Here is a 24,090-nt window from a genome sequence, read left to right as displayed (position 1 = left end):
GGGACAATCGCCAAGGGCAATGCCCTTACGCGGTACTAGCGGCTAGAAGCAACATACCAACCATTATGGTGGTCTAATGCCTCGTTGTTGGAACAGCCTTCCGATTATCAGTGCGACCATAGTGCTTCTTTTATCATAAACCAACACCCTGTGTACCGCAAAGGAACAGCGCGTGACTCAAGATGAACTTTTGCGGATCGACAGCAAAAAATGCAAATCGCTGAATATTCTCTAAACATTTGATGTCAAATAAATGTACGATCTTGCTGTTTGCTTTTAAATCACAGTTTCATATTCGAATTGTGGCGCGCTGTGTTGTGAGATGATCTGTGTTGTTTTCCGGGTTCTGTGTAAAGTCGCGTAGGACTGGAGACGACTGGGCACGTTTGGCTACGCACCCTGTACCGTCACGGAGAGAGACGGGGAATATGAATGCTTTGATAATGTCAGGCTTAGGGGCGGGAGATATGATTTAGTGTCGCAAAAGCAGGTCAGCCAGGTCGATGGGGCAAGTGATAGGATTATCACATAATGTCGACGTACAGCAGCCTGATTTATCGTTTGTTTAGTGGACAAAAAGTCGGGTAAGGGCCATAGGAAATTGTATTGTCAACGGACATAAGGAGGATTCTTAGAACACTTTCAACCTGACAAGGAACTATACGAACAACGTTCTCAGAACACCCCCATTTTGTTTAATTGCAAACATTACCTCCACATACACTCTTCCTCATCCCAGTACTTACTTCATGAGGCCCCTGCCTCCGACACAGGACCTTCTTCTATTTCTTTAAATTCCTATAACTCCTCCCCCACATCCACATCACTCAGTTTCATATTACCAAGCCGGAGCATGGCACCTTCCCCGCAGGGAGGATGAGGAGGGTCGTCAGTACTCTGACGAGGAAGAATAGGACTAGGCGTAATGAAGATTACCGGTAAGTAATCAGAGCATTTCAGGACACCGCGAGTGTTCTTAGAACACATTCAACTTGCCAGAGTACAATACGGACAACGTCCTCAGGACACCCGCATTTTGTTTATGTACGAACATTTACGTTTAAGGACACCGCGAGTGTTCTTAGCTCAATTTTAGCTTGCTTGCGAACAACACTGACACATACTCCGTCCTCAGAACACCCCACCATTTAGTTTATATAGAACAGTTCAGAACAGCCGTGTTGTCCGCAGACAAATCGAACACAACAAAAGTGTCTAGCATATAAAAAAAACAGAACATTGAACCTATCTCATACTCTCCCGCCCTCCCCAAACACTCTTACACACCAACACACTCCACTAAATACAATTTTTAATCCAAGTTTCACCGCGCTGTCTGCGGTCGTCCGCGAATGCAAGATGGCGGGCGCCACAGAAAATTTGACGCGCTTCACGCACCACGCCGTCCAATCAGCGAACACGTCGCATGTCCGTGGACATCACGCAAGCCGCTCGGCCAATCAGGGCACTGTCCGCGGAGCGAACCGGGAAGTCCGTCCGCGGAGCGAACGGAAATATCACACATTTTTGTTGCCTTACATTTTCGTAATTTAAAAAAAAACTACTTGACGGATTTACACCAAATTTCCAAAAGCACGCTTTCGGGAGCAAGCCCCCGCTCCTGCCGCAAATTTGGTGTAAATCCGTCCAGCGGTTTGGGCTGTAGTCGTGCGCAAAGTTTTTTCCCCATTATGTCTATGGGAAAAAACAAAAGTTTTGGGACCCTCCCTATAACTTTGCCCCCCCCTAGACCAAACCTCTCCAAACTTTGCAAATAAATTCAGAGTGGGCCATATACTTTTGTTGCAAAGTTTGGTGAGGATTCGTCCAGGGGGAGCGAAGTTATAAGCCACCCAAAAAATGTTCTTCCTATGGAAACACCAACTTAACCATAACTACATGGGCGCTACCGCGTCCATGTAAAATATATATATATATATATATATATATATATATGGTTTTGAATCTGTGGAATGTCTGTAGGGTGTCAAGTGGGAGCGATTTGTGTGTGGATGAGACGTTTGGGTGTAAAGAGGGAGAAGTGCGGTCAAAGTTATCCCTTCTGCAAATGTTGTTTTTGGTTAGCAACACCTCTTTTTGTTTGTGAGATGGTTGGACTTGTATGGACTATAGTTCCGTTGGGTGTCACGGTTGTGGTGATACCGGGTCTATGGCAAGGCAAATCCATAGTCCCCCCCCCTTTTGTTCCCCACCTGGATGTATGATTGATTTCCGTTGGCTGTGTATGGTTGTGTGCCAGAGTGTGGCAGGCTCTGTGTCTGGATGTGGCGGGTCCAGATGGAAGGTGTTTGTTGTGGTCAGAGGGTTTTGGTGAAAGGGAGATGTTGTGGTGAGTGTGTGGTGAGTCTGGTATGAAAGAGAGATGTTGTGTGTGGTTGAGTCTGGTATGAAAGGGAGATGTTGTAGTGTAGTCTTGTCTTGCCACTGGCCTGGGTGCTTGCTGTAAGAATGTTGGTGCATGAATGCAGCTCAAGAGAATGTTGGGTGGATCTGTGTGTAAATGTTCTGAGAGTGTCAGTTGCACGCCTGAGCTGGGGATGGCTGGATGGCCGGTGGGTCCACTCCTTTGTTAGTTATGTTTATACCCATCCATGTTCCTGTCAGTGTCTATATGTGACTGTACATATATACAAGAGAAACTGGAGTAATGTACATAATGTACATATGTTAAATAAAGCCTTGCCTGGAACCAATCTAGACGCCACAGCAGGTCTGTGCTTCAGTGATGCATCCTGATGTCTAGTGAAAGGCTTTACAACATGACCTTTCGAACATGACTGAAAATATGTCTCTTTACCAGGCAATAGGGAGGAACAATGCTAGTAATGCTTGCAGAACGAGATCACAACAACCTCGCTCCACGTTAACATGCGCCTTTGTTGATGCATTATATCTGCGTTTTCAGGTATAACATCCTGTGATGTCACCTGGGTTGAAGGACATGTGATGTCACTTCCTAAAATATCACCTTCTGTGTACTCATCTGTGGGGGTCAAAGGTCAAGTTTTTTCACTTCTGCTTAATATAGGCATACTGACCCCATCCCCTGATTTTCGCGGAAGAATCCCGACTTTAAAGGTCAAAATGTTGATATTTTACAAACATGTTTAAGTTTCTGCACCTAGTTTACTTTTCTCCAATGTAATGGAAATGTGTGAAACAAAATAAATTCTCTTTCTTAACTTTCGAAGAATGTAAGATATTATATTTACAGGTCTATGATTAAATAGATTTAAAGTATAAAAAGCTATCATGCAGCACAGTAACTTTACGCAATGCATTCTGGGATGCATATATTAAGTGAACCACATACCATGTAACAAAAAACTTCCGAGATCGTGAAGCGAATCAATGCAAGGGTGCCTAGACTTGTTTCTCTCCAAATCCTTCTCCTCACCGTTCTCAAACGGGGCTGTTCGGGCTGTTGCTACTTCTCCAGTTTAAATGTACCGGCTCCGATCGAATTGTATCGATGAGTCCTCTGTAACCATGGAAACTTATCTGCACCGGAAGTAGTCAAATGACAACTAGGCCACGTGACGTGGGCGGTGTTGAACAGTCCAAAGATTGTAATCAGACACGCCAAGCTACCCTGTTAATGCTGCAGCGTATCACTATACAAAATACGTGTTTCTACCCTGACCCTATTGAATTAGCACACTCCGAAGTTGATTTATTGTTCGTCACAGCGCAACGAAACATATGAAGGAAGTTTGCTGTTCAAGTTTATTGATCCCATGGAACTGAAAGAAATGAAATTATCGTGAAAACGATTTACTGTCGTTCTTCAGTAGACAGAAAGAAATCATTTTCTGTTGTGCCAACTGCCTAACGTGGATGACAGGAGTCCCTTTCTAAAATGGCTGCCCGGCTTGATTACGAACTTTGCTGGGCACGTGATTTAGAGAATGAAGCATTAGCAAGCCAAACGCCATTTATGAGCATTTATAACTTTATGACTTTATGTCACAGTCGGGTGATTGTAGTGGGTATTCTGGTAACCCTACGAGAAGAAATGGTCAAAACTATTTAACGAAAATGTCAGCGCCTTTCAATATTGTTATTGCTAAAAATGTAACAATGTATTATTTTTTTTAGTATGTGCTGATGTCGATATTTTGTTTAAATTGACTCATTACCATAATGCATTAAGGTAGAGAAGGTGTGTTTGCCCCGACAGATTGCGCTGTAGAATAAATAAACTATTTAAAGATGTCCGCACACGATATTTTGTGTACGCTTGTAGAGGCGAGCACATCACAGTTCCAAGAGGTTCCATTAGTTGGTAAATCGTTTTGTTCATCTATAAAGAATGTAATATTTGATGGTACTTGGAAACTAACAGATTATATTTGCTTAAAGAGGGGTTTAACATAAATGCTGATTTTCTGTTGCGCTCTTTATTTTCCTAGATTAGTGTTTTTGTCTCCGCGCTTATTTTCCAATGTGCGCAGCCTTAACTGTCTGCAGTATGCTACAATATATCAGCATACTGTAGTATGTTATAGTATTATTGCAGTGTTTTGGAATAAAACCTTTAGTATATGATTTGTGTACTGCAGTATTTGCATGCTATATGCTCCATTTAGTATGCACAACTAAACCTCAGCTATTTTTGGAGAAACTGTAGTAATTATAGAGGGTTCAAAAGAGATATTTAGCTACCATTTGCTGTACGCCAATAACTACCAGGAGCTACCCAGGTCGACATGTGCCATACTTATATCTGTGACATCAACTTTGTGTGTTTAGGAATGTGAATAAAGGAGCATTGTAACGCATCTAGGGTTAAAGTATAATTGGCCATATATAATGGTAAAAAAGTTACAGTTTCATAGCTCTCAACTCACACGCTTTTGGCGGTGTCACCCGCCTTGTAAAGAGCTGACTCACCCGCCAAGCCTCCTGCACGCCCATTCATTTCAATGGGCGTTTCACCCGCCAAAAACAAAATCGGGTGATTTCACCCGCCTTTGAAACACAAATGGTTGAGAGCTATGCAGTTTGCATCTTATGTGGGCGCTGTGAGACCTGTTTAGGGGACCCCCTTTCCAAGCTCTTTGAAAAAGCAATGCGTTAGTCTTGGAAGCAAGAGAACACAGCGCAACACAGGTTCGAATTCAGACCCCGCTGTTGTAAAATGAAGCGCAGTAGACTGTGGGTGTTCTGATGAAACTGCTTTATTCATTTTTCATCATCAGTCTTCTTGATGCAATACAACTCTGTATATAAACTGGGGGCAACAGGCCCTGCAAACCAGCTTTCTATAATGTAAAGAGTAAAGTCCGAAGCATGAATAACAGTCAGTCTAATAGAGGAGCACCGGGAGCTGCTGCTTCGTACCCTCTGCTCCAGAATCTCCCCGGCGTGCGGGAGCTGCAACTTCCTCCTCTGCCGCGAGATCTTGCGAGACTAGAAGTTCTGCGATATCTCTCCACCCACGCTTAGAAAACACTTGCTGGTATTAAGCACGTTATAAATTAACAATAAAATAAAAATAAATAATCCTGATCCAGCCTGGGCTATACGCATGGGCCATGTGCATGATCATTCGGCAGAAATGGCACGCCCAGAACTGCATGAGGTGGAAGATATATGTACGTTTTTAATCAAACCATACATCTTTCACCTAACATAGAAACCAGGATGTAGCGCCTAGCCTCCAAACATACCAGGCGCTACTGTGCATAGCAACTAACATTATTATGCACATGCCAGTTGACAGAAAGCTGGGCAGCATCTAGGGAGGGGCTGACATTGTAAACGATTCAAGGTAAGAAGTGGCAAAGGATTTTAAAAAAGAAATGTTTATGGAGTGGCAATACCATCTCCTGTGAAGTAGTGAGAACGAAGCAGCGTGCCTCCAAGAAAATGATTGAACTAAAGTGTGAAAGGATGTATTTTACAGCACAGTTTTAACCCTACAATTTTCAATTGGCTGTCAAGGGTAACATGGAAACATCCTGTAGATGCCACCACACTAACAGTACATAGGAACATTTTACATTTTCATGATGCCTTTTGTCCATAGCATGCGCCAGCATTGCCATTGCAATTAAACAATTCACATTATTGCAGCTGCATGCTTGATACATGGCAGCATTGCCACTGTAAATCGCCTTCATAAAGCTTTGGCCCTAATCTTTACCAGTATGGTCACTTTAATCATTTTCCAGAAGCTTTGAGCACAGCCTATGCCAGTATGATCATTACTGGAAATCACTTCCACGAAGCGTGTGACAGTCTGTACCAGTATGAACACTGTGAATCACTTTCACTTTCAACAAGCTGTGGCCACAATCTATGCCAGTGTTTGGCACTATAAATTCCTTTCATGAAGTTGGGGCCACAATCTGCGTCAATGCATTAAGTGGGAACAGAAATTATGAGTGTTTGCTCTAGAAAGGGGGCATGGCTAGTGTTAGCTGAGTGTGGCCTAAAGAAAGGGTAATCCATTGAAAGGCCCTGACAACCTGTATTTTGAGTCACTCGATATTGTCTTGGGTTATAATTTCTGTTTACAGTAGATAAAGTTCCTTATTATGCTTGGCAAATAAATAATGTTCTCCCTCAGAACATAAGCAGTTCAATAAGTGAAAAATCGCCTTCAGTTTGTACATCAATGGCCTTGTCCCAGTGTGCTTAGGTAATTTCGCGAAGTGCTCATTTGGGGTTAGTTCCCCTGTTGGCTGTTTGCTTTGTTCTGTTGTTCAGAGGCCAAACAAAAAACCTTCTTCTGATAATCTGCAGTTATTAAACCCCGGCCTTCTTTGCTTTATACAGTTTGCAAGGACGAAGATCTGATATCATGCAAGTAGCCAGTAGGGAGGCACTAGTCTTCACAAACAAAAGGTTGTATCACTTAAAACGTGTTTTTGAAGCCCAAAGACAGACCACTTTAAAAAGTGTTAAATTATCATGGAAAGATGTAGAACCCATAAGGTATGAGTCCTCCCTTCCTCTGCATACCTGTTAGTGCTGGCAATTATGTGCAGTCAGTAAGTTGCTTATATAATCAGTACAAGTTGTGTTTACTAATGACTTTTGTTATCTTATTCATGAGAAGAACATGAAAAAGACAGTTACTCATTAAAGCTTTTTATGTCCACTGTATTAGTTTTATACATTGATTTTTTTCACTAAGTGATTATATGAGCACAAATTCATGCATAGTTCAACAATTCAATATAGTAGAATAATAGATGTGAATTTACACAAGTTCATTACAATACATCAAATAACATTTTACGGAAAAAGCTCAACGCGTTTCGAGAGATCAACTCTCTTCTTCAGGAGCCATCTAATTCAAAGTCCAATCTTACAAAAAGTGCTATTAGTTCTTCTGTGGTGTGATCTGTAGGTGTTATTCACTCTTAACATCAATGATCAAACTTAGCTTCTCAGTCACGTGTGTTCCCCGTGCGGAGTGATGGTTACTCAGATGCCATCCTAAAATATTAATGTAGATGTAATTATTGTTATGCCTGGTGTGATAGAATGTTTGCAATACATAGATATCGAAATTAATATGTGACTGTTTACCTGTAGTAGATTCAGTAGGTGTCCAGTATGGATGTCTGGTACTTGATGTGCCGATCCTTCAATTATGTTAGTGCAAACTTGTAGTCTGTGAACACTTCACCCTATCTGGAGTAGTCCGTGACCTGCAATACAGGTAGATAATTTGTTTGTTGTGGATCTGTATTTATTTAGAGAGAGCAATCAAATTGCACATATGTAGTGCTGTGTGTGTTAACTGGGGACTGTCTATTGCTAGTACCATTCATGGCTCACTTTCTGTACTTATGCTGCGTGTGCGGCTGAATTTGCTTGTAGAGTGTGTGCTCATAGAGCGGGAATCCAGTCAATCAACGTGTCCTATTGTGATCTAGTGAAGGCAAGGATGTCTTAGTGTTCGGCTGTATCATATATTCTCAGTTGTTGTATTCGTGGTCAATATTCCGTAATAACAAGTAATCAAGCTTCACTTGCGCTTGTGTTCTGCATGCACTGCCGAAATTGGTTTCTGCGTTGCAGCCGCGGTCGTGTCTGGCCAAGAGTGAGTTGCTAAGCGACCACCGTCAAATGAACGGCGGGTCTGATCCAAGGACGTGCTCGCGTATGCGGCAATGCTTTCTGGGAGTTGGAGTGTTTGTGGGTATACTCAAAATTTGGAATTAAATGATGTGTTCATTCTTATTAAGTTGTAATACCAGATGTCAACATTCTGTATGTAATTGCGTAATGTGCCGTGTGGCTCCAAAAGATGAGTCTGTTAATTGGGCGTATCGTTAGTGACCATCATTCCACATTGGAAAAGATTAATAACATTCATAGAGTATGATAATAGTACACATGACCTCACTCGTCATATATGTACTGGCAACAGTGGGTTTCAGTTTGAAGAATGTTTCGAGTAATCACTGAAAAAAATTGACTAACGGGTGTGCAGGGGACGGGAGGACTCATACCTTATGGGTTCTCCATCTTTCTATGTTAACCTTTTGTGACTTTTGATACCAGTCATTCATTTCTCTCTCGCACCCTTAACTTACCATTACTTCTGGTGAGCCCTAGGAGCTTCGAATTGTAGAACTTTTGTCATCATCATTTAAACTATAGCTTAACACAAAGGTGTGCTTGTACTCTATCTGTTCAAAATAGTTAAATTATCATGGACATGCATAAACCTGTTTTCAGCTCTTTGGTGTGGGGCAGGGAGTGTGATTGGGGAGTAATGAAGTTCATGGTGGGGCTCATGTTACGCCCTCTCAATCATAAACTCCGGGAAATCCCGCATTGGAGTTTTCCTTAGGAAACATTTCCATTTTAACCTGTGCACCACAGAGCAGCCTCGGCAGGTGGTTTGGGGGCAGGGGGACACCACCAAAGTAATCGACTTGCTGCTTTACATAAAATCAAAGAGCATTTTGAAACCTAAGAATGAGCATTCATTTTTATATTACATATCTGTGACATTGTTGTGAAGCCTGCAACCCTTCTGAACCCATAAAACAAACTGGCCTTCAAGCTGATATCATTTATTATAACGCACTAATAGTGAAATGACTGAAAACCTCAAGTCAAAAGCACTAATTTGGACAGTCATTAACTTTGGGAGTCAAGTGTTGACTGTCCTAATGTGGCATCAAACAGTTTCCACCTAGATATTTCTTTCACATCACTTTTAACTAATCAAACGTTTCCTAGCACTACTCTTGTGATACTTCAAAATACATATGAAGATTCTTCCACTCGTTGTCCTCAACCAAATGTATACAATCACCATTCTTGCACATACAGTAAGGCACATGTGCATTACAAACACTACATTCAAACATACACACCACAGGTTTTTTTTTTTTTTTTAACTTGGCGTGCTTCAATGCTGCTTTCATGGCCTCGACTTCCATCCGGGTGGGGCAATGACAGTTACAGCTCCATGGTGTGCTCCTGTTCTTCCATAACTAATGAGGATGGGTGCATATGGGCGGGCTCTTTGTTACCAAGAAACCATTGACGCTTTATTTCTCTCACTCTCCATGATGGCTGCCCTCATCCTGGGCACCAGAATGCCTCCGAGGGCTGCACAGGTTGCCATGGTGCCTCCAGTATGCATGAAGTACCTGATTGGCTGCCCTACTCTCTTCCGGCCAATTGCAAGCCGGCATGCGAGGAAAGCCGTCCCCCAGCAAAGGCCCACACGTAAGGCCCCTGTCTCAGCCAGCTCCCTTTTTTCCGTATCCTGCTGCCACAGTGAGGAGCTTGCCTGCAGCCACCCAGCACCTACTACCTTCACTAGGGCCATCCGGTGGTCCTTGTGATAAGGTTAGCCCTCGGTTTATGCGCACCGCTTCCAGCAACATCATGTGCTCGTTCCGCACAACAGCAACATTTATTCTGATATTACCTGCCAGCATTTCATGACCCGGATGCCCCTTGCCTTGGGCAAACATGTGTATGCGCACTCAGCGCATTTGCATGCTTTATTTATCACTCTCCATGATGGCCGCCCTCATCCTCGGCACCGGAGTGCCTCTGAGGGCTGCACAGGTTGCCATGGTGCCTCAGTATGCATGAAGTACCTGATTGGCTGCCTACTTTCTTCAGCCTACTTTCTTCAGGCCAATCGCAAGCTGGCAGGTGAGGAAAGCCAGACCTCATCAAAGGACCAAACAAAAGGCCCCTGTCTCAGCCTGTCTGAGCATGGCGGAGCACTGCTCCGCAGAAACATTTCACTCGAACCTGCATCTTCAGCACCGATGATTCCTTGGAAACGCCAATCGCTTGGTAAGCTTTTGTAAGGCAGAAGGCTCCACTTCTATTCCTGACCATTAACCAGCCTCGTACAACCCTGTACTTTTGTTTCTTATCTATCGACAGTTCACTGTCCACCTCTAACAAACATCAGTACCATGTAATGCATATCTAAGATGCCTGGCGTGAAAGACAAAAACGAATCTAGATGTTTTCACCCTATGCAGCCTTGTCATTTTGTGCATTAAGATTGCCCTGCTTGTAAATTGAATCTATATATTTTCACCTTTATGCAGCCACGCTTGCTCTGTGCTCTAAGACTACCCTTCACGTGAGTTAGACCTCCCTTCTAGACTCACTATCTTCTTGTCTCCCACCTTCTCAGTCCTCATTGTAAGACAGCCTTACTAATGTTAAGCCTCACTCCTTAAGGTTAGACCCAGCCATTCTGTACACTCCTACCTCCCTGATGCACTTGCTGCCTATTGCAACCTTCTGCAACATGAGAGGTGGCCTGCTAGTTTGCGTCATCATACCCATTTGTCCCATATGCTGCCTGATGTAGCCCCCCATAACATGAGGTGAGGCTTTGCCAGTTGCGTAAACGAACCTATTTGACCCATATGCTGCCTGATGTAGCCCCCTGTAACATGAGGCAAGGCCTTTCCATTTTGCGCAATCACACCTATTTGACCCATATGCTGCTTGATGTAGCTCCCTGTAACGTGAGGTGTGGCTTTGCCAGTCTGTGTTATCATACCTATTTTACCCATATGCCGCCTGATGTAGGCCCCCCATATCACGAGGTGATGCTTTTTCAGCTTGTGTACTGTGTGCTGAAATAAATGCATGAATAAATAAATCGAAAGCTTGCAGAACTAATGTTTCAGGCCCAGCACAGAGCTCTCACACTTTTCCAGGCAGAGTTGTTTTTGTAAGTGATATTTTTTTGAAGTGAGAGCATGATTAAGCCCCCCACCCCATTCCTAGGGCCCTTTCTACGGCTGTGGTGCTAAGTACTCGCTCAATGGGAGAACCAAGGCTAGAAAGCCTGCAGTGAGGGCTGCATGTACTACATACTCGCTTCTCATTCCCTGGAGGCAGCGCCTGCTTACTTGGCGATTCCAGGTACACACATCTTTATTTCAATCCCTATAATATATGGGTTATACAGTATTTTTAAAAAGTACAATAGGAATGTATCAGACTGTCCATCTGGGAATGATAACCTATTACATCCACGTCCCTCTTCCTGGTCCCAGTACTTGCCTTTTAATCCATCTTTCATCACAGGAACCTTATCCAATCCTTGTTCTGCCCCTGTATACAGGAGGTAGAATACCTCCTCTAGCCTTGGTTACGATGTTCCTGTCCTCCAGACATGGGCCATCTATGTTTTGCTGCTGGGCTTCTGAGGGGCAATGTTTTTGCGCCCATTTGTATACTTTTCCCCGGTGCAAGGGTGAGGGGAAGGGAAAAGCATTGTGGCAGTACTCGTGGGCTCACTACTATGACGAGGGAGGCTGGTTGAGGAAGGAAGCACACTGTGCAGCTCTTCAAGTTGCAGGCACTGCACGGTAGAGACAGAATGCATTTACTGGTGTACTGGCTCCCTGGGCCCACCCAGTGTTTTGTGTTTTCAGTTGTCAGCCGATGCACATGGCATTTGATGCTTTGTGTGGGCAGCTGCTGTCCCGCTTGATCCGGGTTCTGTTTGTCTTTGCTGCTCCAGGTAGGATGGGGTTTGGTTGCTCCAGCTCAGAGTTGTTTTCATTGATGATAGGTTACCGCTTTGGGTAGGTATGCAAGGTAAAGTGATTGTTGATCGCTGGATGCAGTCCTCGCCCTGAGGTGTACCACCTGGATGATCACAGGTGTCACGCTTGTTCTCACTGGCTGCCCCTGTGTATGAAATTGGACCAGGGGGGGGGGAGTTAATTACTTAAGTGGTCCTGGGTATGTGCAGAAGTTTGCATTTTAATGTTACTCCAAACTTTGAAAGAAGCTCAGGGGCACCAGAAGAAAGGTAAGAAGATTCATCCTATAGTTCTGTCATCCAGTGCCTCATGAGGGGGACTGCGATGAAGGGATGTCAAGTACCTGAATGAGGAGGCACTGATGCTGTATTGGTGGGGTGGGAAGTCCCAGCCCTGAGCAGACCAGATAGGCCGGGAAATCCCACAACCCAAAACAAAATCTCACGCCCCAAAATGGAAGAGTCAAGGTAAATGACAAAGGCCTTTTTTTGTTAACAATCCAGATAAAACAGGGACAGCAATGAACATAGAAAATCTCCAAGCTCTCATCGGTCTTCAGCTTGACACTGGTTTAAAAACAAAATACATCTCGACTGACGTCACATACACTCTTTGTTACAAAAATCTGCAGACAATGGGATTGGTTCTATGAGGTTTATTCTTCTCATTGTTCATGCTCTATCTGATGGCTCCACCTAAGACCACCTCTAAATTGATAGTGGTGAATACATGTCATCTCTACACTACTTGATTGGTTAACGCAACAGTTGCGAGATAATGTTATTCGAGTAATATGTTTGGTTGGAAGTGGTTTTACCAACCTTGACTATTAGGCAGTTCATCAGCACATGAGCAATGGAACGGCATCAAGGTGCTGCTGCTCCCAATTATGATACACCATCTCTGATTTCCTAGGCTACGAGCCAGGACATTTAGCTTTGAACTTGGCTTTGTATTGTATCTTTGTTATGAGAATTTGAGGGGAGTGAAGGCCTTGGTCTATCTGAGTCTGGAGCAAATGATTAGCCCGTTCTCCGACTACAAGACACGCATGTGAAGACCACGTTTTGGATTATTTTGTTCGACTTTTACTAGGATTTTAGCCTATTTTAGTGCAGGTACTTTTACCCTTCCTGTCCGCTGAAGACTTTTTTGAGCTACTTTTTTCTTCCAACATTAGCTTTAATTAATGAGCACCTGGTTTCTTTACTTAATATAAGAGAAATGTGCCATGCACTTGGGCATTATCTTCTGTTATCCTCAGTGCTAGTCCAAGCCTCCCTTTTCTACTGTAACCTTGGCAGGAATTGTGCAGCTATCGTCTGCTCTGCTCGGATCTGTGCTTTCAGATGATTGAGCGAGCCAAACCCTTCTGGAACCTCAAGGTTTCTTCAATGCTTGCCATTCACTCGAACATGGCAGCACTGTCCATTTTATGCAAAATGGCCTCTCATTATTGTTGCGTTTCAGCGCTAAGCAAGCATTATGTGTATTCATATGCGTCCTGCATTTCAGTTTATACAATGGAACATTGGCTATATTTTTTCCTAGTGTCTATTGAACGCAGGTAACATTCTTCATGTCAAAATGCAGTTTGACCTAGTGTCCATGTAACTTCATGGTGAGTGCATGCATATTTGCTTCGTGTCTAATGCAACTATGTGTGTCAGTTTTCGTAGTGATGTCACTTGTTTTCGTCATCTTTGGTTACAGCATGTCCATGTCTGCTAGAGCTTGCAGGTTTATCTCTTCGATCCCTCCGGGGTAGGGTTGTCTCAATGAGTAGCGTCTCTCATGCTTGCGGTATGGCGAAGGAGAAGGACAGACGCCATAAATGATGCACTCCTTTCATTCCTATGGTATAGATGCAGGGGACGGGCCGACACTATGAATGACTCATTCATTTGCCTCTTGACAATGCTAGCGTAGGTGGCTGATGGACAGATTTCCTTCAGGAGGTACCTGGGACATCGGGGGACCTGAAGTTTTATCATTTAAAAAAATCCCCCAAATTTGTTTTGCCTCTGATCCCTAATATAAATAACAAAGTGCTTCCAGAGTGGAAGGACTCTGAGCTGATCTCCAAGCCCCTCTTCATGGCCACACTATATTTCGATGGAACAATCTTTGACAGTTTGGTGTTGTCGGGGAGAGCATCCACAGCGGCTGAGGAAGTGAATGTGCTCGATCAGGTGTATCTGAACATTTAAGAAATCTAATGCAGGGGGTCGTTTGGCTCGAGTGAGAGTATGTATGCTTCTTATGCTGCCCAGGCTGTTTTGGAGGATCTTGCATAAGCTGGTCATGACAGTTGCAGATTGATTGCGCTCCTGTCCTGGAGGATATCTCCAGATGATTTTCTTGAACATAGTATTCAATGGGGTTTGAGCTGCTGCTATTGCGAGGAGGCCAGTCAGTGGTGTCTGGCAGGCATCATCTGCATTTCCGGGATTGGCACTCTCAGGGCACGCAGAGGGCAGTGGCCCTAAAGCTGCCATTTGAGGGTGCTTTGTTGTTGGAGGTCAAAGTACATAGGGTCTTGAAGGCAGGCCGGCATGCAGATCTGCTCTGTCATATGTCTAACTTTCTTATTGATTTCAGCTCACTGTTTTTGCAAGTCTGACAAAGCCTTGTCTTCTTCTCAGCCAAGGCAATGGAAATAAAAGTGAGGGAGAGAGTTGATCTTAATTCCTCCAATTTCTGTCCTTCACAAGAAGATCAGAAGTCCTGTTGGACGGCGGAGCCCTTTGAGGGTTTGACTGTGCTATTTCTTCAATGTGTGAAAATGATGGTCACCAATCGAGTGTTGCGGTTGGGTTACAATATGTCATTTCTTTATCTCTCCCCTGCACTCAAGGCACATCATCACCCAGTAGCCCAAAGGCAGGCTCACGAGCATGGCGCTGCAACAGGGGATCAGGAGTTGTTGGAAAAGCCATCAGGCAAGTTCACCCCTAGAACTATGTGGGCCAGGAATTCTATTCGATTCTATTTGATTGTTTTTCTTGTCTCCAAAGTGGTCAGACAAATCCTGGGTTAGTGATGGACTGGAAGAATCTCAACAGTATGTAGCCCAATTTCCCTTCAAGATGGAGATGTTGTAGAGAATTATTCCTCTGGTGAGCAAAGGGGACTTGCTGGCCTCTGTCGAGCTCCAGGATGTAGGCTTTCATATTCCGATCCGGGGCTATCATCCATAGTTCTTTTGCGATTTGCAGTGGAGAAGCACTGCTTCCAGTTTTGAATCCTCCCATTTGGATTGCGGATGTGCCCAAGGGTGTTGACAAAAGGTTTGACTCCTGTGGTCGCTGCTCCTCATCTGGAGTTGGTGCCCGTCTTTCGTTCGCTGTAAAATTGGCTGGTAAAGCCATTCCCAAAGTTTAGGCTGGAGAAATACATTAATTCTACATGCTTCCAACTAGCTCTCCTGCGGTTACTAATCAACTGGGGGAAGTCTTACCTATTTCCTTCTCATGATTTGTAGATAATTGGCGCCCATTTTCAGGCATACTTGGGGATGGACTTGCTTCCAATGGGGTGGTGTAAAATATATTTTGTGACCTTAAATCCCATTTCACTAAGCAAAACATATTGTGCATGACTTGTCATCCTCGTAATGTTGGAATGTTACCAAACAAAGCTTTTCCCTGTCAGCGTTAAAAAACGGTTCTTCCTTTTGCATAGCCATGTTACAAAAATGACACAAAAACCTGGGTTGTAAGATGCACTGTGTCACTCCAGTAATATGCAATCTCATTTAAATTAAACAATGTTCTTTTTTGCTGCAGTGCTACACAAATAATGTAAAAAAGTAATACATTTAGATGTACAAGAAAGCTACAATTTTAATTTACTAGTATTTATTTGAAGAACCGGGATGTCAATTTTGATCAGAAATGACTTCCATTAACACATTTACAAATGGTGGAGGCAATCACACACCGTGCCTTTACAATGGCACAAAGATAAGAACAAGTGGTGTAATAAAAGTATGTATATCAAGGGCATAACAAATGAGAGAAAGCAACATTATATATATATACATATATATATATATATATATATATATATATATATATATATATATATATATATATAATATAGCAACAGGTGACTTAACAAAGGTAACATTAACCTAAGGGGGGGGGGGAGTATTTAAAACTAGAGAAGTACTATTTAAATGTACAAATGACATTATTCAGCATCACTGGGGGAAGTGGTGGGCTCAGGTAGGGAGGATGGGAGATGGGTTGGGGGCCTCCCTCATTTGCAAGTAAGTGGAGTTTAAGCCGAGCAACGAAGAGATCCACAGTTGGTCTGACTGGGATTGCTATGGGCAGTGGGTTCCATTTAAGTGAGGCGAGTAGGGAGAAAAAACGAAAGGAGGCACCGGGACTGTATGGGACAGTGAGGCTGAGTGCTGTGGATGATCTGAAGGAACAACATTGTGAGTAAACTGAGATACAATCAGACAGGTACTGGGGAGCAAGTCCATTAATAGCTTTGTAGACTAGGAGAAGGAGCTTGAAAAGAGAGCAGCTGTGCATGGACAAGCAACCAGCATATTCTCGGTAGGTAGAAGTTGGTGAGGATCTGTGAATATGTAGTGAATACTGGTAGCAAATTGAAGACTTTACAGAGGTAGGAGTACAGAGGAAGGACAAGATGTAGGCTTGAGCAGTAGATGTTTGCTGAGCACAAGAGTGGAAATTAAAGTTTTTGCAGAATGGTTTGTAAGAAAAGGACACTTTCAGAATGAATAGGAGGTTAATACCAGCAGCAGAGGCAGTGGTAGTGAGGAATTGTTGCAGTCGCAGGAAGCTATCAAAGTGGACACCCAAGATTGCGAGCCTTGGGTGAGGGAGCAAGAAGGTCAGGCAGGCTGAAAATAGGAGAGGGAAGGGATGGCATTGGAATCCAGGAGAAACAGGACTTCCATTTTTTGTTTGGCATGAGGCAGTGGAGAGCCATCCAGTGAAGAATTGCAGTGAGACAATTTGTAATATGTTACGAGATGGCTGGGGTGAAGAAGGGAAAGGAGAAAATTATTTGCTTGTCATCAGGTAAAAGGTGATCTTGAAAGTGAAGGCACACCCCCACCAGAAAATGTACAACCTGCTAGGGGAGAAAGGGCCAAGTCACCGCTTGCCAGGATAACAAGTATTTATTTCTACAAAATATAAATGCAAAGGCAAAGAACTATGCTGCCGCCGAATGTTCTGGTAAATTGCAGATGTGCAGCAAGTTGAAAGAACGCCTTGTGTCATCACTGTTGGTATCACATACAGTAAAAACCAGCAAGGCTGGTTGGAGTGACCCTATACATTGGCGGCCCATTCTATAGGATACTAGGCCATTGGTCCCAGCCTTCTTGTCGGTCTCTGTACACGTGGGTGCTGCTGGGCTCGCCATCCGCGATAAAACCGAGCCTAACAAGCAATTACTTATTCTGAAAACAATGCTACTCTATCACTACAATGGTGGACCTGGCAGACACAGAGATGGGCCTATGGGGAGAGCCAAGGTCATGGCAACTTGCATACTACACTCACTCCCAGATGCGCCAGCAGCCTCCAAGTTCCTTCACCCTCATTTTGGGCTATAAGTTCATCCCTCCCTGGTACCTAGCAACACAAATCACATGACCCAAATGCGAAGGCAAGATAGCCTTGCTTTCGGATCTTTCTGATCGATCGAGGGTCTTACAGTTCTATGGTTGGCGGTCTGGGCCTCTTGCAATCAAAGCACAGGGGGGCAGTAATTCTAATGCATGGGGTGTTATATCTGTATTGAGGAATGGTAACTTCCAAGAGGTGCTCTGCCCCCTTCTCGTGGCCTTGCAGAGCACACTCCTTCCAGGGCACAAAGGCGTATAGCCTCTGAAACAATGGCAGGCTTGTAACTCGCAGAACCTCACTCGTGGTGGGGGTTATGCCTGATGGGTCATGCAAATCTACTACGAACACATTTGGTGCTTTTTTCCCCTGTGCTTGGGCAGCCATACAAAAATCGCTGCCAATAACTAAGATGGCATTTACACTTGCCTCTGTTATATAGCTCCTAATGTATGCACAGGAGAGGAAGGATAGCTCAGGGGCAATGTGTTTGTCTTGGAAGCAAGACAACGCGGCGCGCCACAGGTTTGAATCCTGTGCTTAGAAATCACTTGCTGGTATTAAGCGCGTTATATACGGATAATAAATAAATGAACTGCACTACGCAAGCATACACTCTCCTGTGTGTACATCCCCCTGCTCTCTTGTGTGCCATCTACAGTTTGTTTCTCATTCGGAATCGCTTAGGGAGGTGGGAAGACCCTCTCTCCTTCCCAACATTCCCCCCTTTCGTTAATTCTATATTAACAAACTCCCCTGTATTTTTTACCCCTTTTTATCCTTCAATAATCGTTCTCTTCCAATATCCTCTCTGATCGTCCAGCTTCCAAATATGGTGGCGATCCATTATTAGGAACACATGCTCTACACACACTGCACAAACTTGCTCCAGACTGGGCATGCTCCTGTGCAAGTCCTGTATATACATCCCCCACCCCTTTCCAAGTCAACACAGTGCTCTGTATACTTCTCAGGATCTGGTGGGGTCGTAGTGATAGTGCCATGGGGGTGCAGGCTGTGTTCAATGCAGACCATGGAGGTCTTGTTTGGGTCATCTGTCTGGGTACTGTGGTCTGTGGTATCACAGGGTGCATTGGATACCCCAACTGAGACCTTAATTTTAGCTCCTCTAGGCACTGCTTTGGCACAGCATCTGAGGCCCAACTGGCAGGTGCAAAAAATCACTAGCACAAACACAATCACGGGTACCAACATCTTCACCTTTGTTCAGAGCCAGGAAGGGGCCCAAGAGAAAATGTTCTGAAACCAGTGCTCACTCTGTATTCCAGCTTTTTTCATGCACACTCCCAGGGTGTGTATGGCCCCTATTAATTGTGTGAGGGAGCCGTTCTCTTCATCATTGGGAGGCGCAAATGTGCAATAGGAATCTCTGATCTTTTTGCACACGCCTCCTTCCATCGCTGTGAGGAGGTCAAAAACATAGCGGTTCTGCACCGTCATCATTCTCGGGGACTGCAACTCTACTTTTATGGCGTTGAACCCTGGTTCTATGTCATTTGCCAGCTATATAGGTTCCCAGCATACAGTTTGAAGCCATTTGGTATTAGCAGCTGTTTGGAACCCAGTGCCACTGAATAGCCTGTACTCATCGGGTATCTCGCTCAGAAGTTTGGATGAATCGTAAGATAGCTAGTTAGATCTATTCTTTCGCTGCAGCTGCTCTTTTCTTTCGCTTTCAGGAAGGATGTGGCATTCCGGGGCCTGAAATGAGTTTCTGGTAGGCACATCAGAGGTGGGAACCGCCATTGGTGGGGATGAGGCCGCACCCCCTCCCCCACCCCGCGGAGATGCTCTTCTTGTTTTACAAGCAGTGATGAGTGCAAGATAGAGCGGAAACAGTAGCCCCTCCATGATGGTGGGAGGTGCAAGTATGCCAGCTGACCACAAAGCCTGTAGCAGTCCATCACTGCAGCTGTGCCTTTCTTGAGGTCTGGGATGAGCAAGGTCTTGTTGCAACATTCATTGGACCCCACAGAAACAGTCCTTTCATTGTAAAAAAACAGTCCATATAGCTGCGCTGGTCAACATGTACACACAGGGTCAACTGTGCCAGCGGCAGGAGAAGTCACTCGTTCTGGCAGTAAAATCATAGGCTGGGTACCTAATGTGAAATTCGTGAAAGGGACTAAACTTAATAGGACAGGGTTACTGTCTATCTTTAAGACAGTTCCTCTTTTGAGAACAATAAATACTGATGATATATATGCTATATCCCTGCCCAGAATTGATAATGGTAGAATGTTCAGTGATTTTCACTCGGTCATGGCTGCAACCATGGTGTGGGACCAACAGTTTAATCTCCAGTCCATGGGATTTGATCTTGTGGAATTACAAAACACTGCCGAAGCCAATACATTTCTTACTTTTAAGGAACCTGCAGCATTGACCCCAGCTGTAGCGGTAAGCTCCCCTTCTGTACCGCTGTGCGACTCTGGCACTGTGTTGTCTCTTATTTCTAACCTCCTGAGCAATGGCCAAGACTGGTCTTGGATTCAGCCGGATCTCAAGACCTTAGAGAGCTTGAGGCAAGGTCCGGGACATGCATGACAGAATTGATGTTAAAGTCATCTCCTGGAATACCTGCGGTAGCTCTAATTCGTACAAATGTATGCTTAACCCCGTAGGTATCAGATTTCCGAGAATCTATTTGTTTCAATAGTCTATGCTCATGGCTAACCCTCTGCTAGAAGGCTATCACACTATTTCTTGTCCTGCTGTCAGGGGCGAGGAAGGGCGTCCGAGAGACGGGCTTTCATGGGAAGTCATATGTAATATAGAATGGCTTTGGGCCATTGAGTTAAAGTTGGGGCTTGGCTTCACACCAATATTGATACTCGATCTTTATTGGAATCCCATTAGTTACTTTTGAAACAATTGAGGATGGTTTGGGCGAAATTATGTATGAGTGGATTCAGAGGGGATGTGGTTATCAGGTGATTTTGGGAGGTGATTTTAATTCCTTCTGTGCAGATGGTGTACAGTGGAATTCTAAGGGGGCTCTGCCCTCCTTGCAGCATGCAAATATCAGACGAGGTATTCGGTGGGACCTTCTTCTGGGGGATTGGGACATGTCTTTGTTGGATCATCCGCCCTCCTCACTTGCCCCTAAACACACCTGGCACAGAGGGGGGCTGACCTCCAGGATTTACTATATCTACCTCACTAATGGTATTAGGAACCACTGTAGTCATCCGAGCCAACTTCTGTCTGATTTGGGGGACCATCTGCCCTTATCTCTTTTCTTGTCTATCTCTATGCCTACCCCTTGCATCAGACCTGACCTGGCGGGTCTGGAGCCTAACAATAAGGGTACTAAAGTGTTGTGGAACAGGAAAACTGTCTATAAATTTAACCAGCCATTGCTTGTGTCTCTGAGGGAGTTTGTCATTGATACCCCTGGCCGTGAGCTAGGGGAAGGCTGTAAGGCTTCCGTATATAATACTATTCTGGCCTGCACCCGTCAAATTAGAGATCAACACAGCTCGGTGAGTTTAAGCAAGAGAGTTTCTGTGAGGGATGAGAGAATCCTGTATTCTAAGTCTCGCAAAAGAAAGGAACTTGCCGAGCTGAGAAGATTGGGGTTGCCGGCCCTAGAGTATGCGACGAGTAAGCGTAAACTCCTTCTGAGACACAAGAACTACGTAAAATCTATCAAGATGGATGTCTATCTTCTGTGTCATCCGCACATGCTGGAGTATTTATGCAAGGGTAAAGATTGCCAATTTTGGTCTTCCTTTAACAGGTTACTGGGGAATGCTAAAAGGAGTATGGATTGCCATATCGACTCTGCCAACTGGGTGTCATTCTATACTAACAAATATGCCCTGCCTGTTGACTTTAGCGTCTCCGATGGTTTTGATCTGGGCTCTCCTGTTAAGGGCTTATGTAATTGGAACAGGGAAGACATTGTGTGGGCTATTGGTCGGCTCAAGCCGTCCAGGGCCCTGGGTCCTGACGGTATACTTCTGTTTGTTCTTAAAGAGGACCCGGGCTTATGGGCCGAGCTTCTAAAATCTATGTTCGACCATATCTTCTTGTCTCATACTGTGCCTGCTTCCTGGGTCGAGTCTATTATCGTACCAATCCATAAAAGGGGGACACAAATTGGACTTAACCAACTATCGACCTATAGCACTGATTGATGCCACTAGTAAGACCTTTTCCATTCTCCTTCTAAGGGATCTCAACTGTGCTATTAGGGAACTCAATCTTTTGAGTGGGGTTTCGAGAAGAGCTGGGTACTTCACTTTATGCGTCCATCCTGTTACATCTGAGACATTATGGCCAGCATTCTCAGGTGGGTAAAGTCTATCTAGCGTCACTAGATATGACTAGTGACTTTTATGGCGTTATAAGGTCGAGGCTTTGGCATAAAATGCTTTCTCTGAACATCCCTCGCAAATTGGTCCAATTGATTGCCCTATTACACTCATGTACCTCCATTTGTGTTCGCTTGTCTGAGGATGGTGTTCTCTCCCCAGAGATACTTACCTTTACGGGGTGAAACAGGCACCTACGCTCTTCAAACTTTACTTGTGCGATGTTGAGGGACTGTGGCAGGGTCCCTACATCGCACCGGCAAGGTTGGGGAGTGTCTGGCTACAGTGGATTGCCTACGCGGACAACTTCATACTGTTCGATAGAACCCTGCGCGGTCTAAGAGCGAAGATGCAGCTTTTTTAAAAATATGCCCAGGACAATAATCTTTTGCCAAATGCATCCAATTCTAAATTCTTGGTCGTCTGGAGCATGAGACCCGACAGTGTGGAGCAGGTCAAGACTGTCATCTATTTGGGATATCATTTGGCAAACAGGGTCAGTATTGAATACAGGAAAACCATCTTGACTGATAAAGCTAAAAAACGTACTGCTCAAATGAAGTTTCTAAAGCAGAAAGTCTGTACATTTTCCTTGTTGCCCTTGAGGCGTTACTATCTAGCCAAATTCAAAGCTATTATCATGTACGGTCTTGACCTATGCTCCCACAATATGGGCTACATCCTGAACATTCTTCAAGGAAGGCTCTAGAGGGACATTCTTGGCCTTTCAATGGCTATTCCTAATGCGATCATCAGACACAAGTTGTGTCTTGTGTCCTTGAAGGCCAGGTATGCCTGGAACAGCTCTCCTTCTTTAGAAGAATGATTGATCCTCCCAAGAATCCCTATTACAAGAATTTAAAGGCAGCTCTGCTCGCCGGTACTGTTCCGTCCATAAGTGAGTTTAGAGACCGGATGAGCTCTGTAGTGGCCAGCATTAATGCTTCACAAGACGATCTGGTTCTAAGACCGGGGCAGATGAAAAAGATTTTGTTTAGGTCAGAGTGGGCTGAGGCAGTAGATTGTATTTCCTCTTATGCCAGCTATGAGGATTATTCCCAGTTTGTCCATGCAAAGGAATTTTTACTGTTGTACCTTCAGCAATTCCCGTGCTTCAAGATACGTATGAATTGCATGCACTTCAGGTTAAATCAATTCCCTGTTATGAGAAAATTAGGCATTGGAGCGAGCCGAATATCTCGGTTGATTTGCATACATCTGAGAGCAAATGCAGGTTCTGTGGAGTAAGCGATTCTTGTGAAACCCTGAAGCACTTGGTTGTTGTCTGCTCGTTTTTCGATAAGGAACGTACCAAGTTATTCAAGGACCAGATCGCTGGTATCTCAGAGGTGTCCAGGAACCTGTTCTGGTGTTGTTGCATGTGGGGAACTAGTATTTCTTTGGTTTTAGCGTTGAATCTCTTTCTTACCTTTCTCAGTTCTGAAATGGATAAGAAAAACTTAGAACTGTTACTTTAAATTGATTTTATCCTGCTGAACAAACTGTATTGAACGGAATGGATTCTAATTACCTGTAACACAATATGTGATGTTGTGATTTGTTACTTTTATACTTTTATGGAAACATCTACTTTCTTGCTTTTTTTTTAATGGAATATGTTGTTTATTTCTAAATGGTTTTCTTTTTTCTCTTTAATGAACTTATGTTGTGCAAGGTTTCTTAAACTATATATGCAACAATAAAAAAACAAATATCTCCTCTCTCTGCACTTTCATGGGTTTCTCCATTGCCTCTATCCATGCCAGTTTTGAAATATGATCAGTCCTGAATGGTGAACATGCTGTATTCACTCGGACCAGGACCTTGTCTTCAAACCCTACCAATCCTCCCACCATGCAACTCAGCGTTGTTTCTTGCCACTTGTTTGCCACATAGTTGAGTCCTTGTACCACCAAATGTGGCCTCGGCAGACTCTGGACGTTTTTGGGATTGTTGTTGCACTGCAGTTGGTCTGGGTCTGATACCCCCCCTCCAGTCGTTACAGACTCGAAGTATCTGTACTTCTGCCCCCTATATGGTAGGGTAAAGGCACAGAACAACCTCAGCAAGGCTTTCAATTGGGTAGCTATGGACGAGCAG

At 44.2% G+C, this 24,090-nt stretch overlaps 2 protein-coding genes across 5 annotated transcripts in view; one reads left to right on the top strand and one right to left on the bottom strand.

Moving 5' to 3' along the window:
• The window catches only part of DNAAF1 (dynein axonemal assembly factor 1), a 1,258,717-nt gene extending 1,255,212 nt beyond the window's left edge, over positions 1-3,505 (bottom strand). For all 4 annotated transcript variants that reach the window (XM_069639748.1, XM_069639762.1, XM_069639771.1 and 1 more), the window contains exon 1: positions 3,335-3,505. The gene's annotated coding sequence lies outside the window, so the exon portion shown is untranslated. The remainder of the gene's footprint in view (positions 1-3,334) is intronic.
• A 716-nt stretch (positions 3,506-4,221) lies between these two features.
• The window catches only part of HSDL1 (hydroxysteroid dehydrogenase like 1), a 490,367-nt gene continuing 470,498 nt past the window's right edge, over positions 4,222-24,090 (top strand). Inside the window, exon 1 of the mRNA XM_069639738.1 lies at positions 4,222-4,306. The gene's annotated coding sequence lies outside the window, so the exon portion shown is untranslated. The remainder of the gene's footprint in view (positions 4,307-24,090) is intronic.

Source organism: Ambystoma mexicanum, chromosome 1q (assembly GCF_040938575.1).
Source record: "Ambystoma mexicanum isolate Mex_15411 chromosome 1q, UKY_AmexF1_1, whole genome shotgun sequence".
NCBI classification, from domain to species: domain Eukaryota; kingdom Metazoa; phylum Chordata; class Amphibia; order Caudata; family Ambystomatidae; genus Ambystoma; species Ambystoma mexicanum.
Note: the sequence above shows the minus strand (reverse complement) of the source record. Positions and strands in the feature narration are given on the sequence as shown.